Source organism: Thunnus albacares, chromosome 24 (genome assembly GCF_914725855.1).
Source record: "Thunnus albacares chromosome 24, fThuAlb1.1, whole genome shotgun sequence".
Classification (NCBI taxonomy): domain Eukaryota; kingdom Metazoa; phylum Chordata; class Actinopteri; order Scombriformes; family Scombridae; genus Thunnus; species Thunnus albacares.
In genome coordinates this window covers 7,404,275-7,427,976 of record NC_058129.1, presented here as the reverse complement: position 1 = coordinate 7,427,976, position 23,702 = coordinate 7,404,275, and the positions used below count along the sequence as shown (strand labels likewise).

At 39.1% G+C, this 23,702-nt stretch overlaps 1 long non-coding RNA gene across 3 annotated transcripts in view; it reads right to left on the bottom strand.

Moving 5' to 3' along the window:
- The window catches only part of LOC122976305, a 214,338-nt gene extending 196,988 nt beyond the window's left edge, over positions 1-17,350 (bottom strand). For all 3 annotated transcript variants that reach the window (XR_006400897.1, XR_006400898.1, XR_006400899.1), the window contains exons 1-2: positions 17,267-17,350; positions 15,365-15,426 (exon numbers count right to left, since the gene is read on the bottom strand). This is a non-coding gene — a long non-coding RNA (uncharacterized LOC122976305). The remainder of the gene's footprint in view (positions 1-15,364; positions 15,427-17,266) is intronic.
- Positions 17,351-23,702: the final 6,352 nt, after the last annotated feature.

Genomic DNA, 23,702 nt, shown 5'->3' with positions numbered 1-23,702 from the left:
GTTATGTCAAATTGATATGATGGAAGACAACATAGCAGAGAGCTCGGCAACCTTGTCCCAGATGGCTAGAAAAGTGCAAGGAGCATGTGTGGTGGCAATGGAAAGACTACAAAGACAAAGAGGACAGCATGTAGGAGGTTACTTCCGACATAAAAGAGAGGCAAGTACAGTTATTATTATAAAAGTAAAACTATTACATTTAATATTAATAATTTAGCTAGCCACTCCACCATTATTACCCAGAGCTGAAATTATTACTTTTCTTTTACACTTTACCATGGTCTATGAAAACAAATTCAAACTATAAGTAAATATTTGTCCTGTCTTGTCTTTTTCATCTTCTGTTTTTAAATTACTGTCACAATATTGGCGAGGGGGGGACGGATGGTGGATGAAAAAGTAGGGAGTGGATGTTTGGGATGCTGGGTATGAAGTACAGAGGAGACTCATCTGCAAAACCAGTCCTCCAGTTGGTTGAAAGTAGGACTAGAAGAAAACTGATTCCACTCATAGCTCACCATGCCAATAGAGGGTCCATCATAATCAGCGATGAGTGGAAGGTTTACTGACATGCTCTGCCTCAGCTAATTTACAGATATTACAGTGAACCACAGTGCAGCATTTGTTGATGCACAATCAGGAGTTCATACCCAACATTTAGAGAGGGCCTGGAGAGCCCTATAAAAGAGATTGTGTGGAGGCTAAGGGGTAATCCTACAGTAGAATTACTGGTAGACCACCTGCAGTGATTGAATGGCATGACTGGCTTGCAAAAGAACATTGTAATGGACCCCAGGCCGACTCATTCATTACATTAGGGAAACTGTATAGTTAAGTTGTAATGACAAATTGTAATTGCAGCATTTGGAGAAAAATGGAAAGTAAAAGGTAAGACAGGGTGCTGGTTTGATATGGATTTTTCTTTTTGCTAAGCAGGAAGATATTACACTATGTGTCATAATGTCTCACCATCAATTTACCATTTATTAATGATGGTTATTATAAAGTGTCACCATGTTCTTACCTAACCTGTTGGTTACTGTTTAGAAACACAATAGGACTTCTTGGTTTGAGAAGTCTAGGTTTGAGGCAGCTAGTCTTTACTGTTGAATTTAAACTGTATTTACTGAAGAGTTACACAAGTTTCAGCACATATGTCTTGGTATGATTTTGGACTCCTTTCTACTGGTGTTCTTGTGAATTTGCTGACTTGTTTTGGTGACTTTGATGCTATTTTGCTTTTACACTTTTATTCGTTGTGTGTACAACATTTTTATGCTGAGTTTGTACTGCTTTCTTGGCTACTTCTCCTAAACGGAGAAGGGACTGTGTAACTCAAAGTTGCTGAAAAAGACATTCTATCAAAAATAATATAGTCATGTGGAGAATATTCACATTTCCATCAAACAAAATGTCAAATGTTTTCATAGAAATGTGAAGTGCCTTTTGACCTCCCTTGTGAAATGTGTGGCTCTTGATTGAATTCTTTTATTGCCTTCATTTTATTGGTTAGGTTCCGGATGACCTGAGGCAAGAAAAGAATCGATTCACTTATCAATACATATCTGTGTGTGTACGCACATAAATGACCCTCAACCTTGACCCCAATGACTTATGCCTTTGAATGGCCCTCATCCCCATTATAATTGTCCACCATCACATCAGAATGAGAGAAATATTCTATCCTGCCTACGGGCTGCACACAGCAATACTCTGGTCTGTTTTCCTCCTCTCCCTCTTGACATTTACCAATGTGCTAGCTAGGCAGGGAGCACTCGCTTGTTTACAGGGTCGTTAACTGTTTCTCAGAGTCTCTGCACCCAACAAATGTGGTGATTATGGTCCACAGAGAGGCTATAAGAGGTAGCTTTTGCCACCAGTATCACTATCATCACAACACACAGGCGGCATTATAAACCAAACTACCTCTCTTTCGTCTTATTCATCATCCTTTTGTGTGCAGAGTCAGCCCTTACTTAAGGGTTCCACTTCCCGTAAAAAAAAAAAAAAAAATAACACTAATTAATTAAGTTGGCATTTATTTGACATGGCTGGGGAAACACTCTTAGTGCATTCATACGTGCAGTTATCTGCTGGGTTGGTCCGATTTATCCTTCTCTGACGTTAGTGGTCACCAGGATTGCTCAAGTGTTAAAAGGTTCTACACATGCATGCAAGCAAGAATGCACACAAAGACAGACACACACGACCACAGAATGCCTTGGGGGAGATTTAAAAGGGATGTAGAGGAATAAATTATGAAGCACAATCCTCCCTGTTAGGAATGTAGTTCCTGTCTCTCTGTGGTGTTTCCACAATTTGCTTGGGATGGGAGGACAAGTAGGAGAGGTCAGTGACTAAAATGATGCCTGTCTGCAAAAACATGATATTTTCTTTCTTTTTTTTCTGGCATCCAGCACCCAGAGAGCTGTGAGCTGTGAGGCCTCACAATGCAAAGTGGGTGTCTACAAAAAAACCCACCAGTATCTAAATAAAGAATAGAATAAGTAGAAACTCATTGTCAGTAAGTAGTAAACAGTATTTTATGATACACTTTTCTAGAAGCCTTATGGTTTCATCAATACTCTGCAGACCGGTAAATTTGAAGGTCACTCTTGCAAATTAAAATCCTCATCACTGTAGGTTCTGCAGTTACTTGTCTGGAAAAAAAGCTGCCATTCATTTCCGTTGCTTTGAACTGGAAGTTATGGGAGTAAAATGAAATAGATAGCCTATAGTTAAAATCCTTGGCGGTGATCCAAGCTATAGAGTCGTGAAATGCTGCTGCAAACATTCTAATGCGGCTGATTCAAGTGTCTGTTGAAAAGCCCCTTTATTATTATCTCTGTGATAAAGCAGAGAGCTGGCATTTATTTTCCTCTCTACTTTGCTACCTCTTCCTCCACACCTGTTTTTTGTTGCTTCATTGCGTTTGCGTGGAAGCATACCTCAGCCCCACAGACTCTTGAGGTACAGTTTCATATGATGAGGTATTGATGAGGCTACCCAGGAGATGGTAAAGGCAAGGGTGGTGTATCTAAATAAATCTAAATAACAACTGCTCTGAGGAAAATATTACCAGTCCAAGTAGATTTTTTTTTTTTTACCTCCACCCTAACTTTTGAATCTCCAAAAGTCTCCTCAGTTTGTGATGCTTGACCTACTCCGAGGCACATAGTTTATATCCCCTATGTTTTTTTGTCCAGGGCCACTGCATTTTACTGTTTCATTAACCTTCAGGGCCTGTCGGAAAAAAAAACATCAGTGCTGATCGCTGGGACTGAGCACATGGTGCATAAACATAAATACAACCACAGGGGGTGATGCCTGGCATGCGGGAGCAACTTTCAGTGCATTTTTGTAATACTTCCACTAAGTAAGCTTGGGCAGTGATATCATGCTGAGCAGTATAAAGCTGTCAGTCCAACCAGAAATAATTATTATACAGAACATTATAGCAATCAATCCATTAGAATTTTATGCATTCAGACATTAAAAAGAGATCTGTATAATCTATATATATAATCTATATCTATCTATATAATTTATTGCATGTCTACATAACCCTTCCCTATATTAAATTGAAAATAGACAATGTCTTTGCTTTAACTTATCATTATGAAGTAAATGTTGATCGCACAGTGTGATGGCTATAGAATAATGACACCAGCGGGGTTTAGATTGGTTCCCTATAAGCCTCATTTTCACTATATTATTCTGTCTGCCACCAGGTATGATGTCCTGTGAAAATGAAGGCTCGATTTATAGCACAGAGGAAGTGCGTCAGCCATTGCACAACCAAAGGAGGAAGAGGACAGCTTGTTTGTTTCGCCTGGTAGCTATATAATAATTTGTTAGGTGGCCAACCTCTTTCCATTGTCTTATTGCTATGAGATAAATATGGAATACTGCACAGGCAAATGTACGTCACTACAGGCTTTCACCCGTTAGCTACTGTAGCTAACGGGAAGAAAAGTTTAGTTTTTAAAATCAAGATTAAATCAGGTAAATCCCAGTGAGATTAACACCTTATTTTCGAGGAAGATGTTAATCTTTGTGGGATTTATGTATTGGTACACCACATTGCTCCATCTTTTGAACGATGATATAAGCATGTTTGCACTATAGAGGTTTTGGTTTTACTTTAACAACGTCATTTGAAGCAGGTGAAGACTGAATATTTCCTTTTTTAAATACTGTGATGGAGGCAGAAATCACAAGACAGAAATCTAAGTATAAAAGTACATTGGTACATTTCTTGGCACATTATTGGCACCAACTGCTGATCATTGGAATAGTGTGAAGCATTCGGAAAGACTATATATTGTGACCTCATGCATGAGCATGAGATACAAACTTAACAGGGACTCACACTTAAAAAAAAAAAGCTCCATAGTGCTTCTAGTGGTCACAAATTCCACTGGGTACCTTTCAGTTGAACGCCATTGTGAACAGTAAGTTTACTACAGAATGAACATTTTCTTACTCTATCTTCACTATACTTTGGAGTATTGAATAATTAATTAATTCCCTTCATAATATTTCATATACTGTAGTTGTTACTGCCTATATACCTCCCACAGTCACCCTTAATGATGCTATTTGCAATTTTTCTCTCATAAATATTCAATAGCTACTGTATTTTGCTAAGTATCATTACTATCTTTGAATACAAGAGCATAATTTCACAGCAGGAAATTGAAAAAGAAAAAAAAAAAAAAAAAGTCCAAACTACTGCCAGCATTCTTGGTAACCAATTATGGTGATAAGCTCTGTGTTTCCATTCTTCTACTAGTGATGAGAACTGAGCATGTGTCGATACAAAGGCTCTTGTTACAGATGAAGGGTCTCATGCAGCCTCTCCTCTGCTGCGTAAAGCATCTCCCTGGCATAAATAAATAAATGAGACACTACCTCGAACACATGCGCACATAGTATACACAGACTCTCACTTTCTCTCACACGCACATACGGTAGACACGCACATGTTCACACACTACAAACCCCGTATTTCATTGGACACGGGGTATATCTCGTACGTCCATTTGCGAATCATTGTTACAATGCTCTCAGGAAGGAACAATGAGGCTAAATCTTTAATCTGCATTAAAAGCCAGAACTCCCTGTACTGTGGTGGGAGTAAAAGTAAGGCCAGCTGTAATGCATAATAGTGCAGTGGGGAGGTGAGGTAGGTTGCCATCCCTTAATGGCCAGCTCAAACTATTTTGGTCATTATTTCAACTTCTGCAACTACGCACAGGTACACACATGCAAAAGTGTGTGCATCTACATTTATTTTGTCTGTAGCCTGGTACACAGGGAGCACACCCACAGACTGTCAACCCAGCTATTATCAAACACAAAGTATTTTTCTGTATTTCCAGTATTAACTCCTTAACCAGTGGCTACATGTTGGACAGTAATGCCAGGTTCAGACTACACAATATTTTTGCTTGATGTGATGTCACTGTGTCAAAAAAGGCAACTGTAGCGTCATAAATTCTTGCCACGACTTGGCTGAGAGACATGACAGGTTACACGCCTGAGAATTTTTCCAGTCATAGGTGATGAGAGAAAAGTGGTATATCTTTCAAAAAAAAAAAAAAAAATTACACCTTTTCCTTTTTTTCCTTTTTGAGAGCCAAGTGTTTGATGTCTGCTCAACAGCTGGCAGCTGAAATTAAGGCTGTGTTCAGGGATGGGGGAGTTCAAATGCAAGGGGCTGCTCTCAGCTGTGAATCCCCCCCCAAAAAAGTTGAAAGCTTGTAGCCTGAGTCATGTACCAGTGCTTTGCTTGTTAGTTAGTTTCATGAAACCACAGAGAAACACTTATGGAATAGACCACCACAAAGTGGAAGAGTGCAATTAGACTGTGCATCTTAGCAAAATATTTGGTTCTAGTGACTACTCGCTGGACTAGTTAAAGAACTGCTCTAGCTGACTAGCTAACTGCTAACATGCCAGCCTGCCTCACATAGTCATTCACAATAGCTTCTTTCAATTTTCTCTGCCCTGGGCCATTTACTTCCCCTATGCAAGCTGTATTTCTTGTCCTTGTAATCTGGTATGAAAGGGTCATAAAAGTGGAATTATTTTTTCCTCCACAGACATCTTCCCATAGGCTCCTACTCCACCACCAAGCCACTTCATCAGTTTCAGTGCATCACTTCCAGGAGAATTTCCCCCATTTGCATAAAGCTGACATTTTTCAACTTTCCATCCCCGGTCACTTGCACGTCATCTGAAATCCCACAATGCCATGCAAAGCAAATCGCTCATGTCTTATAGAAAATGAATAGGAGCAAACTTTACATGACATTCAGTGGGTCTTCATTGCTACTTCGACCCTGCATGTCATGCCCCTCTCTCCTCCCTTGCTTCCTGTTTACTGTATACTGTCAACTATCCATTTAAGGCAAAAAATGCCCAAAAATATATCTTTAAAAAAAGAAAAAATCCACTGATTGCAGTTTGAAATGCTGGTGTGAACAGCCTTTATTATTTAGATAAAGTGAGTTTCTGTTTGAAACAACTTTAAATGCTAATATCATTATGGTACTTCCCTCTATGGCTGGATAGCTGCATATTTTTGTCATGCTGTGATTCATAATGCCAGTGTATCATATTTATACGAGACTACCGCACACATAATCTTAACCTCAGTTGTGATCTGCTAGCTGCAAATAGTTAAAGAAAAAAAGTCCTGGAAAATTATTTTATGAAAGCAGTTGGAGCTCTGAATGAAGCTGCAACACATGCTGGATTTTTAAGAATTGCTGCAGGTTACTCTGGGAAACGTAGGAAATCACCGAGGTAGAAGTAGATGAGGCAGCTTGAGGGGAAAGTGGGTGCACTGATTAAGTTTCTCAACAGTATTTCATTACAAAGCAGCCCATGACAACAGTGTAACAGAAGTGATTTTTTTTTCCCCCCTCCCCTTTGAATACACACACACACATACAGGCATACACACACACAAACTGTACATTCTTGCACAAACATCACTTCCTCCGTTCTTGAGCTGACATGACTGGCACTGAATGGCAAACAGAATATCTGGAAATAGTCTGACAAATGGTGCGATTCCCGCCTTGGGAATTTCACCTCAGAGTCGTCTGTGTTGATGATTGAAAAGATACTCAGACACCAAACGACCTCCGAGCGCTTATTGTTGTCTTCCTGATTCATTATATGCGTATTCCCACAATGGGCTGTACGTGCGCTGCTTACGCCCGTTCAAATGCAAAAAGGCAAAGTTGAGTCCTAAACTTGTGGCACGTTGTTGCCCCGAGAGACGCGCAAAGGACAAACATAAATCTTGTAAATGTACTTGATCCCTGCTACAGGCATTGTTGTGCATTAAAAAACACAGTGTGCTGGTGAGATTATGCCTCTGTGTGGATTCACTGGGATATGAATGAATAAGAATGCTTATACAGCGGAGATCATTCTAACTATAAACATGCAAAATTTTAAAGGTCCCCAGAACTGCATATTTGCAGTTAAATCCCCTTTTTTTTTACATTCATCATTCAGCTATGTGAGATATCAACATGTACGCTATTTTTGCATCTAAACAAGATCTGGCTGGGGGAAGGGAGCAAGTGTGTGTTGGCGCGTGTCGGCAAAAATCCTGGAGCACCCCCTCATGCTCCATTACAGATGAACAGGGGCCAACGATGGAAAAAGCGGGCAGTTCCAAGTGGTGAGTGTTTGTAAATGAATACTAAGCAGCGTGGTGAAAACAACAAAGAAACAGGACTGACTTTGGTCATGCTGCTGCTTTGATTTATAACTAATATTGATATCCAGAATGAATAGTATTTTACTCCTTGCTGGCTGTAAAAAAAAAATAAAATAAGGTTATGAATTTAGAATGTAGGGTCCAAATGTTGTACCTTGACTATCAGGAGATTATAATAGGACAACATGTTTAATAGTGTTTCAGTATTCTTCATTTGTACTCTGTGGATGTAACACCATTTCTTAATATGCTCAGCAGCGTCTTCTGTTAGAACTTAATGACTTCAATTAAAAATTGTGATGAATATGAAACTAGCTCCATGTTATTTTCTGTCCTTAATTTGAATACACAATAAGACATATTATGCCCCCTGAAAGAAACTTATTTTTCGACACAGATTCCCTTCCTAAGTAGAAAAATTCAAGGGATTTAAGACAGCTTGTCACATTCACCGATTTTTCTCATGTTTAGAATTTTTTTCAAATTTGACGAGCGCTCCGGGCTCGCTTCCGTACGAGTCGCGGTCACATCTCCTTGGCCTTGGCCTCCTTCCCATTGTAGTCATGGACCACTTTGCATTAGGTAAAGACATTTTTTGGCATCATTTCTTTATTTCTGCCATGATACAGCTCTGTGGTGGCACGATGCTGACAGCTGTAGTAATATTTTCTCATTTTATTGGGTCCACTAATAGCCTTCTTGCACTGCTAAATATCTTATGTTTGGAACACAGCTATAGGCTAATGCATGAGGCCCATTATGCATATTGTTTCTTTAAAGGGCTACTCCGGTGATTTCATTTTGCAAGTTTATAAAGTTGAGAGACTTTTAGTCCCTTGAATTGATCAACCTCCAAAAACACAGCATCCTACATTTACCATAATGCATCTGATAGTATGTTTTCAATCTCCGTGCATACAGTTGGAAATGCAAACTTTCTTTTAGAATTGTTTTTGTCTCCGACTGCAAGCTGATATAACACTTCAGAAATCTCCTCTAGAGTCACAGAAGACATTATGTAAGTGTTCTCACAGGCAGAGTAGCACTCAATATGATGACTAAACTGACCTTTATGTGTAAATTAGTGGAATGCCCTCTTTAATGTTGTTTTTCATTCTTTAATTTTGCTTTGCAGAGTAAAAAATATCACAAATAATCATGAATCTTTAGTCCAAAATTGCGCATTTGGCTGTTGTCAGTGAGAACAAGCTACAAAAACATTGTAACATATAAAAAATTAGTATTGTTTGATAAAAAAAAAGATTTTGGAAAATAAACTTTAGTTCCAAACAGGCCAGAGAAATAATTAAAAAGCAAAATGTTTTTGTTCACTTTCCTGATCACAATTTTATGCCACATTACGCAGGGAATGTGCTGAATCAATATCATTAATTAGTTCCTCCTTCATCATTCATACATTTAGTTATTGAATTTGTTCGTCTGAAATATTACAAGCATGCCTGCTGCTTCACACTTTTTGCTCTCGCATCAAACCACATCTCGGCTGGGCGGCTCCGTTGCGGCGGCCATTTTGACTCTCTGCTTTAAAAAAGCATTTCGGATTGAGGATGTAAAACAGTACGAGTGGGAATAACAGACACATACCCAAATGTTGACCTGGCAGACTACTACAGAACCTTAGTGAATAGTTCCTCGTGCAACACCTCTTTCTTAACTCCCAGTAGTGACTGCAGAGAACAATAACACATATTTTGGTGCTTGCTTTGATTGAAGCTTGCATGTGGCATGTAAGTGCAGTTAAAAAATGTCACCGTCTAACTACAAGGCCTGGATGCATTCCCTTGCAAGTACAGTCACAATACATCTTCTTAATAGTTCTTATTCCTGAGCCTCTGTGCTGCACTAAAAATGAATTACTGAGACAGTTTTGTCTTCACACACACAAAACCCGCACTAACTACTCATGGCTGACAGCAAAAAAAAAAAATAAAAATGTGTGAGACAACAGCAGGGGCCACATCATATGCAACAGTTGGCGACATGTGACGAGTTAAACCGCATTTACAGTTATCAGCCTGTCAGAAATAGAAGCGCACAACGGTGGGCAGGGTTTAACAACTCTCGCACGACTGTTATGTGCCTTGGCAGAGCTCGTACAAGTGTTTTCAAGCTCCGTGTGGGTGACGGGACTCTGTGTTCCCACAAGGAAACTCCATAATTCAGTGTTCGGCAGCTGTTGGTGCTACACTGTCTCAGACGAGTAGAGATTCAGAGAGGTTTCATTACCTCGATTGGATGGCGCTCATCAAGCCGTTCTTCAACACTTGTACCTGGCGTGCCGTCGGCGGGGTCAGTGTCACGGCGAGGGAGGACATTAGCATATAGATGATTAATGAGTGACGGTCTATTACTCCGAGTGGCCTTTTATTCATCAGTGAGAGACCTGCTCTCTTATAGGTTGAGTGAATTTAAAGCACATGAGTAACAGCTTGGTAACAAGCGTCAACAAATCGTGATCCTCAGCTACTCGGTATGTAAAAGCTGACAGGTTCTGGGCTCAATTCCCTTTGGAGCAACTTATGCTAAATATATATGTGCTTATGATACAGTACTTTGAGTTGAATTGCATCTCAAAGTACTGTTTTTTTTTTTTCTATTAAAATTCTGCTTACATTATCCTTTGGAGCCCTCATTTACAGACATGCCATTTACTCCTCGCCGCTGAAATAGAAATCACGCTATTTATCTCAGAGTTATAGGTTGGCTTGAATTAAAAAAAAAAAAAAAAACACCCAAAGCAGATGGGTTTTTTATGATTATAATATACAAAAATGTGATTTTTTTAAAAACTTATAGGCAGCAGCCGCATCCGCTGACTTACTTAAGAGGCTTTCCCCCCTACAAAGCCCAAGCTTTAACACATTCGCCTTAATATATTTCCTCTCATATTCCAGTGTCATTAGCTGAAGCCTTGGTAATAAGCCATGTGATATATCCCCCTTAGTTGCAGACCTTGGCTTGCAAATGAGAACTGGCACTGGGGGTTGGGGGTATTGTGCGTCTGAATTTATTTGAACTGATCAGAAACACAATTATGCCTTGCTCGCTCATAATAAACCGCAGTTAAGTGGGTTGGAGAATTCATTTATTTACATTAACTCTGTCGCCATTCGACAGTAATGGATGCCTTTCATTAATGAATGAAGGATTTCAGCTGGACTTGGCTCTCTTGTTCTGAAGCCTTTGGGAGAGGGGACGTGGGGGTGAGGTGGTGGGAGGGTGAGGGGGCGGCGGAGGAGAGAAAAAAGGGAAAACAATTGATAAACAAAAAACTTTTAGAGAGATTGTATCGAGCGATTTGGGAGCAATACTGCCAAGAAACAAATAGCCGAAAGAAATCCAAATCCTTACCTTTCTCCTCCCTTTCTCTCTCATGCACACACTGCTATTCATGTTCTAGCTCTCTCTGTCTAATTGAGGAAAATAAAAAGGTTTTCCCATTGATATTTTTTTCGCCTTGCTGATTTTAACCGGAAAAAAAAAAGCACTGCTCCTAGCGGCCCACATGAAATTAATTCCTTTGGTAACAGTGATTTATAAAATGGAAGGGAGTGGTATGTGTGTGTATACGTGTGTGTGTTCTTGTGCGTCATGGCCAGCGGCCTCAATGTCACCCATCGTTCTCTCTCTTGGCCTGGTGTTACAGACAGATGTCGCTTTATCTCCGTTCCTGCCAACCGTTCGCCCACCCCGCCGCTGCACTGAGCGCCCCTTACTAGGCACTAATCTCCGATTCGAATTAAAACATAATTGGGAATCATGAATCATTACTTTTTTTTCATGGACAGCACAGGCGATGCCCTGTCAACTTGATGCACTGCCTCCCTTGTATATTTATTAAAGGCCTTTTCAGTGCTGGACGCAACCTGCTATGTGCATATGGCTTAGACAGAGTGGGTGGGCCTGGACGCTGCATGCAGTGTCTTAGTTAATGGTGATTCACATGCCCCAGGGTAACAGTTACCTTGACATTGCCTTATGAAGTACTGCATGGCTGTCTGAGCTCATATAATTATGTGTTATACATGGATTATCCAAGGTGAATGGATCTTAATATGTGCTACACATATTGTGCAGTGTGTGCTGTGCTGGTAACACAAGGCTTCTGTGATGTTCTTATTGTATTATTCTAAAAAAAAATGAACTTTTGTACATTGGATTTGGAGTAAGTTTAGTTCAATAGTATGTATAAATAAATCAGTGCATTCAATAAAACACCATTTTCTTTCTGTATACTTCTCATGGAGCTAACTTGAAAAATATATTTTGTCTAGGAAAATTCTGATATCACTCTGCCTTGTATAGACAGTGTTGGTGTGAATTGAATGCTTACAGTCCCTAGTATAAGAGGGTGACTTTTTGGAATCTATTCCTTGTATACGCCCGCAGCTAAAAGTCTCCATCTATCTTTAAACTGCTTCCGAAATCACATCTCTTTTTTTTTTTACGCTATATTGCTACCCCTAAAAGTATGGATTTCATAATGTCAAAGATCACAAATTATCCTTACGGCAACTTCTATGTACGCAGTTCCAGACTTTAAGTGAAAATTAATGATGTGGTAAATGAGAGGAAAAGGCACACCAGTGTCATAAACCGAGGCTGAATGTCAGGTTGTATCTTTTTTTTATATATATATAATATTACAGCTACAGTATGCTGCCGTGGCCCTCTAACTGCGGATCTGTGTCACAGATCAAGCTGGTCTTTCATGTCTGTAGGCTGATTGACACCTTGCGGTTTGAGGGAACTGTCATGACTACAGTTTTTATGCTGTTTTTTTCTCCTCTCTGCATATCCAACATTTCATTTTTTCATTTATTAAAGATCATTTATATTTACAAGGTTCTAACTATCATCAAAAAGGGTCCACACTGATTTAATGGAATCTTGAGCTACAATAAAGAACATCTTCTTCTATGTTTTCAGACTCACATGATAAATCATCAGTGTGCGAAATGCTAACATTAGAACTGCATGCTCACAATGGCGGTTACCATTGTTGCTATATTTATCATCTTAACACAGAATACAGCTGAAGCCGATGGGAATTGCAGTTTTGCAGGTGTTACTCATAAACCAAAGTATTACACAAATTACAATTTTGACCTGATGATGGCTCTACATGGAAAAGTCAGGGGGATTGTCAAAGTAATTACAGATCATCCCAAAGGGGGGGCCATGAATATGTGTCCCGAACATCATGACAATTCATCCAGGAGAGATTTCAGTCAACATCGTGGTGGCATCGGAGGAAAAGTCTTAATTCTCTGGGGTTATGAACGGCTGCAGAAAATCCCCTGCTGCTTTTGTTTTTTCCACTTACATGTGTTGTGGTTTTTGGCGTGGGGGTTGTATGACAGAAGAATAGAGTCCCCCAAGTTTCACCAGGATGTGTCATTCTCCTACAATCAAAAACCATCACACTCATTAAAAAGATGCTACGTGCTGTAAAGATGCACTTGTACTGAATGTAAAATCGAAGTCAACAACTTCCCATTCATCTCTGTTTGGTTGTATTAAGCTACTACAGCAGTAACTGCGCTGACTATTAGCTAATAGTGATTCACATACCCTCAAGTAAATGTTACCCTTTGGCCTGGGAAGTAGGCCACAGCTGTCTTGCTTCATTTGAGGATAAAGAGGTAAAATACTGCGGCTTGTATCTTCTGGAAACCCAAGTGACAGCACATTAAAGAAAAAAAAAATTGATTTCCCCATCGCCAGTTGTGTTATGTTGACATTTTTAATGCTTTTTGAAAAACTCTCTGCACACATGGAACAATGCCAGCTGTCAGTTATAATATACCTGTGCCTATTAATTAATATAAAGCAAAAAATAGATTTTTTTTTCTTCCTTTGCTGCATTAGACAGCATTGGAGTGATTATTGGCTTAGAGAGTGTGGGTGGGCCTGTGAAGAATACCATGTCTTAGCCAATACTGACTCATATGCCCTTAAGTGAAAGCTGCCCCGACTTCACTTTATGAAGTAGAGCACAGGCGTCTTGGTTTGAGCAAGCAAATGATGTATTGGATATGCAATAAGAACATGCACTGTGTAGATAACAAGGTTCCTTCAAGGTGGGTACGTTTGTATGGTTGTTTGTGTGAGTGAGACTCTGCAAGCGTATATGTTTGTGAGTGTGTGTGTGTGTTTGTGTGTGGCTTTTTTATGATGTATAGGCAATGCAAATGAACACATGTTCATTGCAGTTTTCTATAACAGATGTTATAGAGAAAGAGATGACCTTATTTGCAAAAAAACACCACACCTCTAGCAATCAGTTTTGTGCACAGGATCAAAGCATCATATCAACACCATAGATAAGTCGAGTTTATTTCAGAAAAGAGCAGCAAGCTGCCAACTGAAGCAGGTAAATATAGTTATATTCTCATTTTAAAAGGCTTCCCGGCCTCACGTGCAGCTCTGAGGATCAGTGTCCACCAAATGGCACATGCTATAAAAGATACAGTAGCGGCTTCAGGCTAGCAGGCTGCTAATGTTTCTATGTCAGATACTCTCAATTCTCCATGCAAAATTTTTAAAAAAATCTCCACCCAGTAATGAACTTTAATGAGCCATTCATTCTGTTTTCATATCCTATTATACCCTGTGATCAGGGGGTCACTGTTTCACAAGCTTCACTCTCACTAGTACATCACAGCTCCCACCTGGTCCTTTCACAGACCATTTTGCGATTTCTCCAAAGCAAGCATTGGGTTTGATTTGTTTGGGCATGCATAATTGCACCGAGTTCAATTGAAAATCCCCACCACAACACCATTCATGGGTTATCCATAATAGTGCAATCAATATTTATTAATGCAGCTGGTACTTTCCAAAATCTAGGTAGTAGAGAATCAAAGCTCTCTGCTTGTTCTTCCACTGGATCACACAATTACCCACTTTATGAATATAGAAGATGTTTGTTGTGGGGCAGGTGGAAGTAAATCGAAGCAAGTCCAAGTCTAAAGTGTTGACAAAGCAAGCAAGTCATGTCTTAAATCCACTTAAATACTTGAAAAACTTGAAAAATTGGCTTGTCAAAATCAAGTTGCAAGTCAGTTGCATTTGAAAATTTTCCTTTTAAAGCACTGGAAAACTTGGTTTAAAATCTTAAATCCTCCCCCTCCGCTCACAGATGTGTTTTGCTTATTGTTACTTCATTTGGATGTTTAAGCTTCACTGTGCAGAATGATATATGTGCAGAATTGGTTTTCACATTCATCTGCTGAAAGTGGAAAATGTATCAATGCTCATAGGAAATGTGAGTCTGGTGGAACTATGAGCAGGATTTGTGACATCACAACTAATTTGGAGCCAATCGTGGTCTTACACTATGTGGGTTCAGTGCAGTTCAGTGCAGAGGAGATGTCATTTTAAGGATTTTAATGAGATAAATGAACTTTGTTGTTGAAAAAAACATATCAAACACAAATTATTATCTTAAAACATGTCTGGAGGGGATCTTTAAGTAGTTTTCTATCACTTTAAATATTCACAGCTAAAGGAGAAACAATAAAACTTAAAGTTTGAATAAAAAAAACATTGTAAGTTATTATTCATAAAGAGTTTAATAGTCAAAACTTTGCTCACCTGCTTCTTCAGAACTGTGTGGGTATATGGTTTGATCAGATATGACTCTCAGTGCTGGCAACCTAAACAAACAACAAGACAAATACAGAAATCTCATGTGAATGAACCAAAAACTGTTGTAACCTTAACAGAAAACTGTTTAAGTGGTACTCTATCGCTAATAGTAAGAAGCTAATAGAGAGGATAGGTATTCAGGGCCTTTAAGGTTGTGTGTATGGTGTTTTCACATAGCAGGGACCAAGTCATTTCAATGCATTGCAAACATCACTGACTGATCATGTTAACTGAGATACCAGGGGGCTCAAACTGCAAATCCACCATCCCAGTCACCAGCTATCTTATCAGTTTACCCTATTACAAAAGTCTTTATACACCTTCCAATATTGCCAGTCTGCACACACAATTTCTTAAAGCATGCACGCCATTCCATTATGCTAATCGGAATTCTATTATGCTAATCCCATTTCCCAAATTTTGTTGTAGTTGAACCAAAGAGATAAGTGAGGAGACATGATTGCATTAGAGAGCGAGTTGTTACTTTTTTAACCGTATTGAAAAAGTTTTTTTTTTTCTTTTTTAATAAAAGACCTAACACCTCCTCCCACCAACCTCACTCCCCAACTCCCCAACTCCCCAAAACTTCACAGCACTTTTTTGTTGTGGAGCATGAAGGTGGAGGGAGTTCAGAGTTGGGTTTCGGTGTATATATGCTGGATAAATTGTCCTGTGAAATCAGTGAGAAAGACTCAGGGACATGGGGACAAAGGGATGAAAACATCTAACTTGGAGCTCGGGTAGCAGCAGCAGCGCCCTGTTGAGAGCCAAAAGCATGCTGTTGAGGAAAACTTCAACTTTAACCTCAATGGTGCCTTTTCAGTTTAAAATAGTTTACTGTACCTTCCAACTTCAAGGTGCTTCAGGTACAAACATTCAAGCCCATCTTCTTTCAGGTTTTTTTTTTCCTCTCAGGCTCTGCTCCTGTTGTCATGGCTTTCTAGTTTTGTATTTTTCTGCTCTTTTTTTTTTTTTTTTTCTCCCCTGTATTTTGTTGCACTTGTAGCTCGCTGCTTACATGAAAGAATAAATGCTTCACCAAAGCCATGCCCGTGGCTTGTTGGATTAAAGTTTTTTTGTGCTAAACAAGACAGGATATCATGTATTTCTTCTTTTTTATTTTCACATTCTTCTTAGTTTTGTGATCCCGTTTGCTTCTAATCCCTAAAAAAAAAAGTTTCTATTTCAGTCTAAAATACACCTTAAAAAGTGAATTCGCACAAAACAATCCAATGTTCTCAACCAGTCACTTGATATTTGCGGGTGCAAACAATGCATTGCAGGGCTGAAGATCAAAGAACAACAAGTCTGATGAGTTTTATCTCACAGACTCGAAAGCGGCTGCTCCGTGACTGATTGGAAGCAGTTTCCCTCAAGTCACAGTATCTTTGATTTAGCCTTTAGTTCTGAATGTTTGCTATTTTTCTATAACCCATAAGATGCTAACATCCCTGTAAAACTCCCTCGCTTCACTCAAAGCATTATGCTTTCTCTTTATGGCTCTCCGGATGGTTCTTTTAGCAGTGAAAAAGCACTTCCTCGTGTGCAAAAAAAATCTTCCGATGTCATAATTTATATGAAGTCTCTTTTATGGCGCATCTGAAATGTTGATGGTAACTGCTGCAGAATTTCCCTCAGATGCATAAAATCTGTTTTTAATGCTTTGCTCGGAGAATGTATAAATCTAAACAGGGAGATACTGGGTTAGGGGGCACTCTATCAGTCATTTTGAGGGCTTTGTGGAAAGATTGTAGTTGAGATAAAAGCTGCAATTTGTATTAAAGAAAAGTATATATTTTCGTTTTTCTTTCGTTAAGTTAACATTTTGCTATGATGGTTGTTTCTTACATATTCTTGGGGTCTCCAAGGACACCAGTAGAGTAGTTATACTTTTGCATGCAGGACAGCAAACATCTTTTAGCTCTGGTCCCTAAATGAAAAAAAAAAAAAAAAAAAAAAAACATCAGTCAGATATCAGTCACACTTGCTGGTTACTGAATGTCACCATAGATTATTTTGCATGGAAGGAGGCCACTGAAACACATCATGCACACACTCCCCCCCCCCACACACACACACAAACACACACACACACAGACAGCCAAATGCCAGCATGGATTGTTGGTCAATAAGATATGACATCCGTGTTGTCAGTGTTTGTGGAGAGGCCTGTCAGAAACGCCGACTCGCCAACACAGATGAGGTCACGTGACTCGCCGGCTTGTGGGTGATTTGTCATCTCAGAAGTGACAGGGTCAGAGGGGGATAGTGTTAGATTGTCAACACTCTTGTGTGTGTGTGTGTGCGTGTGTGTTTGCCTTTTGCAGTGAATATTGTATATTTCGTGTCTCTTCATGCGAACATGAGTTTGCTGTCAGGAGTGAAAAAAGAGAAGATTAAAACATACGTTTCCCGCTGCAGGGTACGCTTCATGTATACCCTGGTAAACAGTACACAGTGGAAATTAGCTCAATGAAGGTTTTTCCTTGTTTCTGATCTTTTGTGCGAGTTGGTGATGACTTCATCAGCAGACGGTGGCGCCGGTAACAAAGAGACAAACAGCAAAGACGGTCGCTCTTTGTCTTAACTGCATTTCTTACTACCACCTCTGTGCACAAAAGAGCCAGTTCTGGGAATTAAGCCAAGCTGCTGCGGGCACTGAAAATGTGACAGTTGTCTCACGTGAATGATACACAGTACAGTAAGATTTTTCATCTATCGTCATGGCAACGCTGGTGAATTCTGGCCAGTGTTTGAATACGACTTGCATGTAGGTCAGAGGGCTTGTGATGTTTTTTTTTTGTTTTTTTTTCTCAACAGCATATCCAAGTGGTGCAGATGAGGATTCGGGGGGGGAAAAATAAAAAGCGACACCATGCAGCTTTTTGCTTTTCACACTCATTAGAAGCCATCAGCTCTGTGTCACACATAAGAGGGAAAGGATCTGAACTGGGACAACATTAGCTGTAGACACTGATGCGCACCTGTAGCTAAGGAGGCAGGTGATAGAAGCTTGTTTATTTAGCGTGGTTTACTGTTAAGCTGTAAGTTTTCAAGTTTTGCTCCTGTGCAAGCCTTGCTGTGCGTATAGAAAACGTCCCTTTACGTGTTCTCATGGAACAAGCTCTGCAAAGTCTTTGAGAGGGAATGATTTTATTGTAAAAGTTTTGTCTTTAAGTTGGCAGCAAAAAAAAAAAAAAAAAAAAAATGTTAAGAATTTTTTTAAAAGAATTTCACAAACCAGACTGTACTTTCTGCACATTTTCATTATCCTTCTGTAATATTGCACTGTGTCCCCTTCCATCTACTGGCTGACTTGCAGCCTTTTGATTATACTGGTGAGAAAATTGCAATAAAATGTGGGAAGCCTTGTCCAAGTAGAGGGACCCCCCCCCCCATTTTCACCCTCCCCACACCTACCCCACTGCTCCTTTCAGGTAATTTATTTTTCTTTGCATACAAAATGTGTTACTCCGAGTGAAATATCAGTTGCTTCTCAGCTTGCTCCAGTCTGGGTTATATTTCATTCTGGTGGGATATTTTATACATAATAATTAGAATTTACAAGCATTCTCGGACTCTTACTCTGTCTTTCAACAATGCGGTGGGGAGTGAGGCTCAATTTTCTAATGAATGTGACTGAAATGGATGCAAAGCTGACTATGAAATGTCAAAACAAAGGGAACTGTGGGGAATAAACACTTTAACCCTAATTTATCCAGGCATTATGAATACATAGTGTGTGCTGATGCTATATCTGCTTGGCGAAAATACATACGAAGAAGAAAGCTCTGTGTTGTTTGTAGTTTGGCACAGCAGGGTCACATAAAATCGCATGGTGCCACACAGCTAATATGATACTGTAGCGTCTTCCATCTTGGATTCTCTCTGTTCTTTAAAGGTCAGAACTGTCACAACAGTTTGTCATTTTAAAAGAGTGCAAATTTTGGATGTCAAAGTTCTTCAAAGTTTAAATCTCCTCAAAAGCGCTGTACAAACTGACTTGTTTTTTTGCATGCGAACCAGACCAGGAAGTAGCGTGCCCTTTATGTATCAAGGTGGGAATTTTTGCCTGAAGAAGAATATAACTTTTTAGATACTAATGTATGTAAACCTGTGTTTGACATGTATTTCTGGAGCCGTTGCTTTGCGCTCTTGAGTATTTAAACCTTTGAGTTTGCTTCATTCATGGTGAAAATAACTCTGGACCACGTGGAAACACAGCTCTCAGTCCTCCTCATTCTGAGCTGCAATGTCTTTGAACGGAAGAAAGCACCTCCATAATGTTATTGGTATAAGGAAATGACTCACACTTTTTCTGCAGGTCTTGTTTGTGACATAACTGCATGCATACCTAACAGACTTTGCTAAAGGTAAAAACAGAATGGATTTCTTTAACTTGCTGGCAGAACTGTTACACAAGCTGCTTTTAAGTGCGGTTAAGTTGTTGTTGGGTTTGAAGCACTATGGCGCAGACTAAAGGAAAAACTCTTCTCAGTGTGATCCCAAACAATCAATTGTACTTTGTTGTCCATTCAGTGGAACCCGTGATCTAGTCCTGTAGGCTCGCTGTCTGCAGCACTGACTCCAGAGTTCTCTCTCTTTACCCTACAACTTAGTGGATAACCTTCACAAATTCCCCCTAAGTTCCCCTTCTCCCTCTTGGATACTTCCAATCCGAATCTCCAGCGGCGGTCCACAAACCTGCGAAGACAATGATTCCCTCTTTATACGTCAATGTCCAACAATGCCCTGTTTGTGCTCTCCATCTCTCTGTAGCATCCAGCTCAACATGTGGTCTACTCTGTTTTCCCTTCTGACTCACCCAGGGTGGAAGTCATCGTCTAAATTGTAATTGTTACCGCTCATGAAAAAAAAAAAAAAAAAAAAACATAATGGAAACTCCTGGTGTGAACAAATTGTTCCACTATCATGAAATTTCTCTTTCTTCTTCTTCTCTCTCTCTCTCTCCGGTGTGAACCAGTGTGAGAGTGTGATAAAGAGTACAAATTGTTCCTTCTACCGTGTAGAAGGTTCTGACTGCTAAGAGGCTGGGATGAAACTTTTTGAACGTCCCTCATTTTGTCCCGCTTTTCTTCCTGGATGAACTTTTTTTTATTTATTTATTTATTTATTTATTTATTTTTTAAGTAGTGTGTGATTGCAAGCCATAATGAATGAAGCCTCAAGCTTTTTGGAACATTGACTGAATATAATTAAGCTCCATTTATTCAGAGTCAAATTAATAAGCTATCGTCTGCTCCCTGGCATTTCTGGGAAAAAAAAAAAAAAGTTGAAGGGAAAAATAGCTGACTGGTTTGAGGTACAATCAATACTGGGCGACACATCGGAATGTCTGCATTTCCATTTTTGATTTTTTTAAGCTTTGGTTGACACTTGCCTTACTGTAGTAAAGGTTAGGATGATTGATAACACATCAGTCAATGGTATGAATAAATATGTGTTACATGAGGTAAATATGATTGCTTATTGATTTATGACAGTGCTTTTAACAGGAATATTGAGCATATCATTATATCAGTGCATTGATTATTGTTATTGCATATAATTAAACATTCTGTTTTCTTTAGAATTGTCATTTCTATCCATTGTTTTCACTTAACTCTGCTTTACATATGCCACCATTTCATAGAGCCCATTCAGGTAGTTGAATGCAATCTAATAACGGCAATCAAACCCTTTTCATTGTGTTGCTACTACTTTGCCCCTTATGTTTGATTGTGAATAGCAGAAATACATCATTCATAGTGGAAAAATGGCATTATGTTGGAATAAGATGTGAGAATAGTTTCTCAAGTCCTTTTATGGTCTCACCCAATGACACAGTTATTATTATTTCAATCGTCACCCTCAACCAAATGATTGAGATGTCATGTTATATGGACAGCAACAATCTGTTGACAGTCTGCATTATTTGTGCTAGTGAAAGTGAACATAAATAAAACATTTTTCATATAACATAACAATGCAAAGAAACACTTTATGTGTTTTTTAAAATACAGACATATGATTGGGGGAAAAAAAAGAATGATTGTGTTGTTAAAGTTAACAATGTTGTCACGCAATTCACACAATATGATCACCTTTAAAAGCTTGACCAAAAACCATGTGCCATGAGTGACTTTTCTGCTGCTAACTTAGGATGTTTTCAGAGATGCGTATTTTAGTCTGGTTAAGTCAGACTCTGGTTCATTCTCAGGATCTGTTTGGGCAGGTCTGAACACAGCAATTGTACTCAGGTGTGGACCAAAACTGTACCGAGACCCTTTGAGGATGTGGTGTTGGTCTATTCCCAATGTGATCCAACCTTGATCCCGGCCAACTACTAGGCATACAAGTTTGAGCTAAAAGGCTCAATATGCTTTGCATATTGGGATGCAGACAGCAACTAGCCGGAGAGTGAATGAGGTTCAACCTGGACTAACAACGAAGTACATTGCATTTTTGATATTTGGCAGATAGGACCTTATTCAGGACTTTCTCATGAGGATTGTAGTGATGCATTTTGGTTCACTAGGATTTTTCTCTTTGTGAAAAGAAAGTGAAACAATGGGAAAATGTACCAAATATACTAACCAGACCAGAGCAAATTAACTTTATGTTTGTAAATACCCTTAATGGAAGGAAGCCATATAAGAAAAGGTCTGATTTTTACAACTGCAGTAAACCCTGAGGATTTCTGTGGGGTCTAACATACTGCACCTGAGTGCTAAATCAGCTACAGTAAGTACAAGACATTTTTCAACAAGATATCACAATCAAATCTATCCAACAGTTGAGAAAGCCATTAATGGGTTAAACCCCCACTAGGAAATAGTATGTTTTGGACTAAAAACTGGTTTTCTTATTGGTAAAATAAATAGATAACTAAATAAAGTCAATTCTTTTAGCAGAAAAAGAAACATGTTTTGCATTTTCTCCTCTGGCTGTTTTTCCTGTCTTTCTTTCCAAACGTTTGGTACCTCCAAGCTTTGCTCAATGCACACATCACAAATACTACAGTTACTAGATAGCATAAACGTAACTATAGGTCATTTTGCCAGCCTAAATGTTCAGACTTATACTGTTGTTTTTCTTGTGAGGACGGGCTAGCCTGTAAACTAAATATTTGCTGTGAGATCAAAAATTCTTTAATACAGACGAATCCATCAATAGTTGCGTATTATGGGAGGAACAGGGTAGAATAAGAATGTCTAGATTAAGACACAATCAACTCTTCTCCTCTTGCTAGATTGTTTCAGTGGAAAGCTTAAAAAAGATTTATTAAATTTGATATGCCATTCTACTGATATTAGCATACATATTATTAAAGATATTAGGAATTCAATGAAAAGATGACACGCTTTTTTTGAAAGATGGTGATATAAAAACCATGATATAGCTTATAAATACTGTGCACAAGGACTTATTTCACTAGTTCTAACATATCTGAGGAAAAGATTACCATCATCCTTTTTTATATTAAAAAGATGAATTTGAACTCATGTGAGCTTTTCTGGAAAATTTACTGGTGCATAAAGTATAACATCTGATTACCAAGCTTCAAGTGCCAAGAATCATCATATGTGGGGGGAAAAAAAGAAGAATCAAGACTGGCTTCTTTGAAAATGATCACCCAAGACCTATTCTATTTATCTGATAACAAGCATAGCTCATTTAAAAAAAAAAAAAGTAATAATTTCTTTGCCAAGCAGATTGAAACCTCGCTGCGAGCCACTTACATGCGTTTCCACTCCGTTTTTCCTCAGATTTATGATTACCTGTATGAATAAGTATTTCATCAGGAGCTATTTTTTTCTGCTCATCAGGGCTTGGAAAGGCCTTGATTTGTGATGGGCTTCGTGTAATGACACTAGCAGAAGATGAAGTCGCATTACAGCTGTCTGCCGTGATCGTTTGTCATCAGAATGGCACCATTAACAAAATCTGGGCAGGTATCAGTCAACTGGCTTAGGCGCTTTCATCATTACTGTGACACTCATGTGTCTCTGTCTGTGTTATGTATTAGGGGATTAAAAACAGGATCTCAAATTGGAGGAAAAAAAAGGGATATTTTTTGTGTTTGAAGCAGCGTACATACAATCAAAAGACATATTGAACCTATTAACTCTACACAATTGAAATCTCAATTCACACTCGCAAGAAAAACTCACATACTGTTCCTATCCTTAATTAAAGTCCCCACTATGTCTGAATTCCTGTCTATGCATAAGGTAGCCATTGGGTGATGACCGGGAGTTGAAACACCGTATGCCGCTGAATA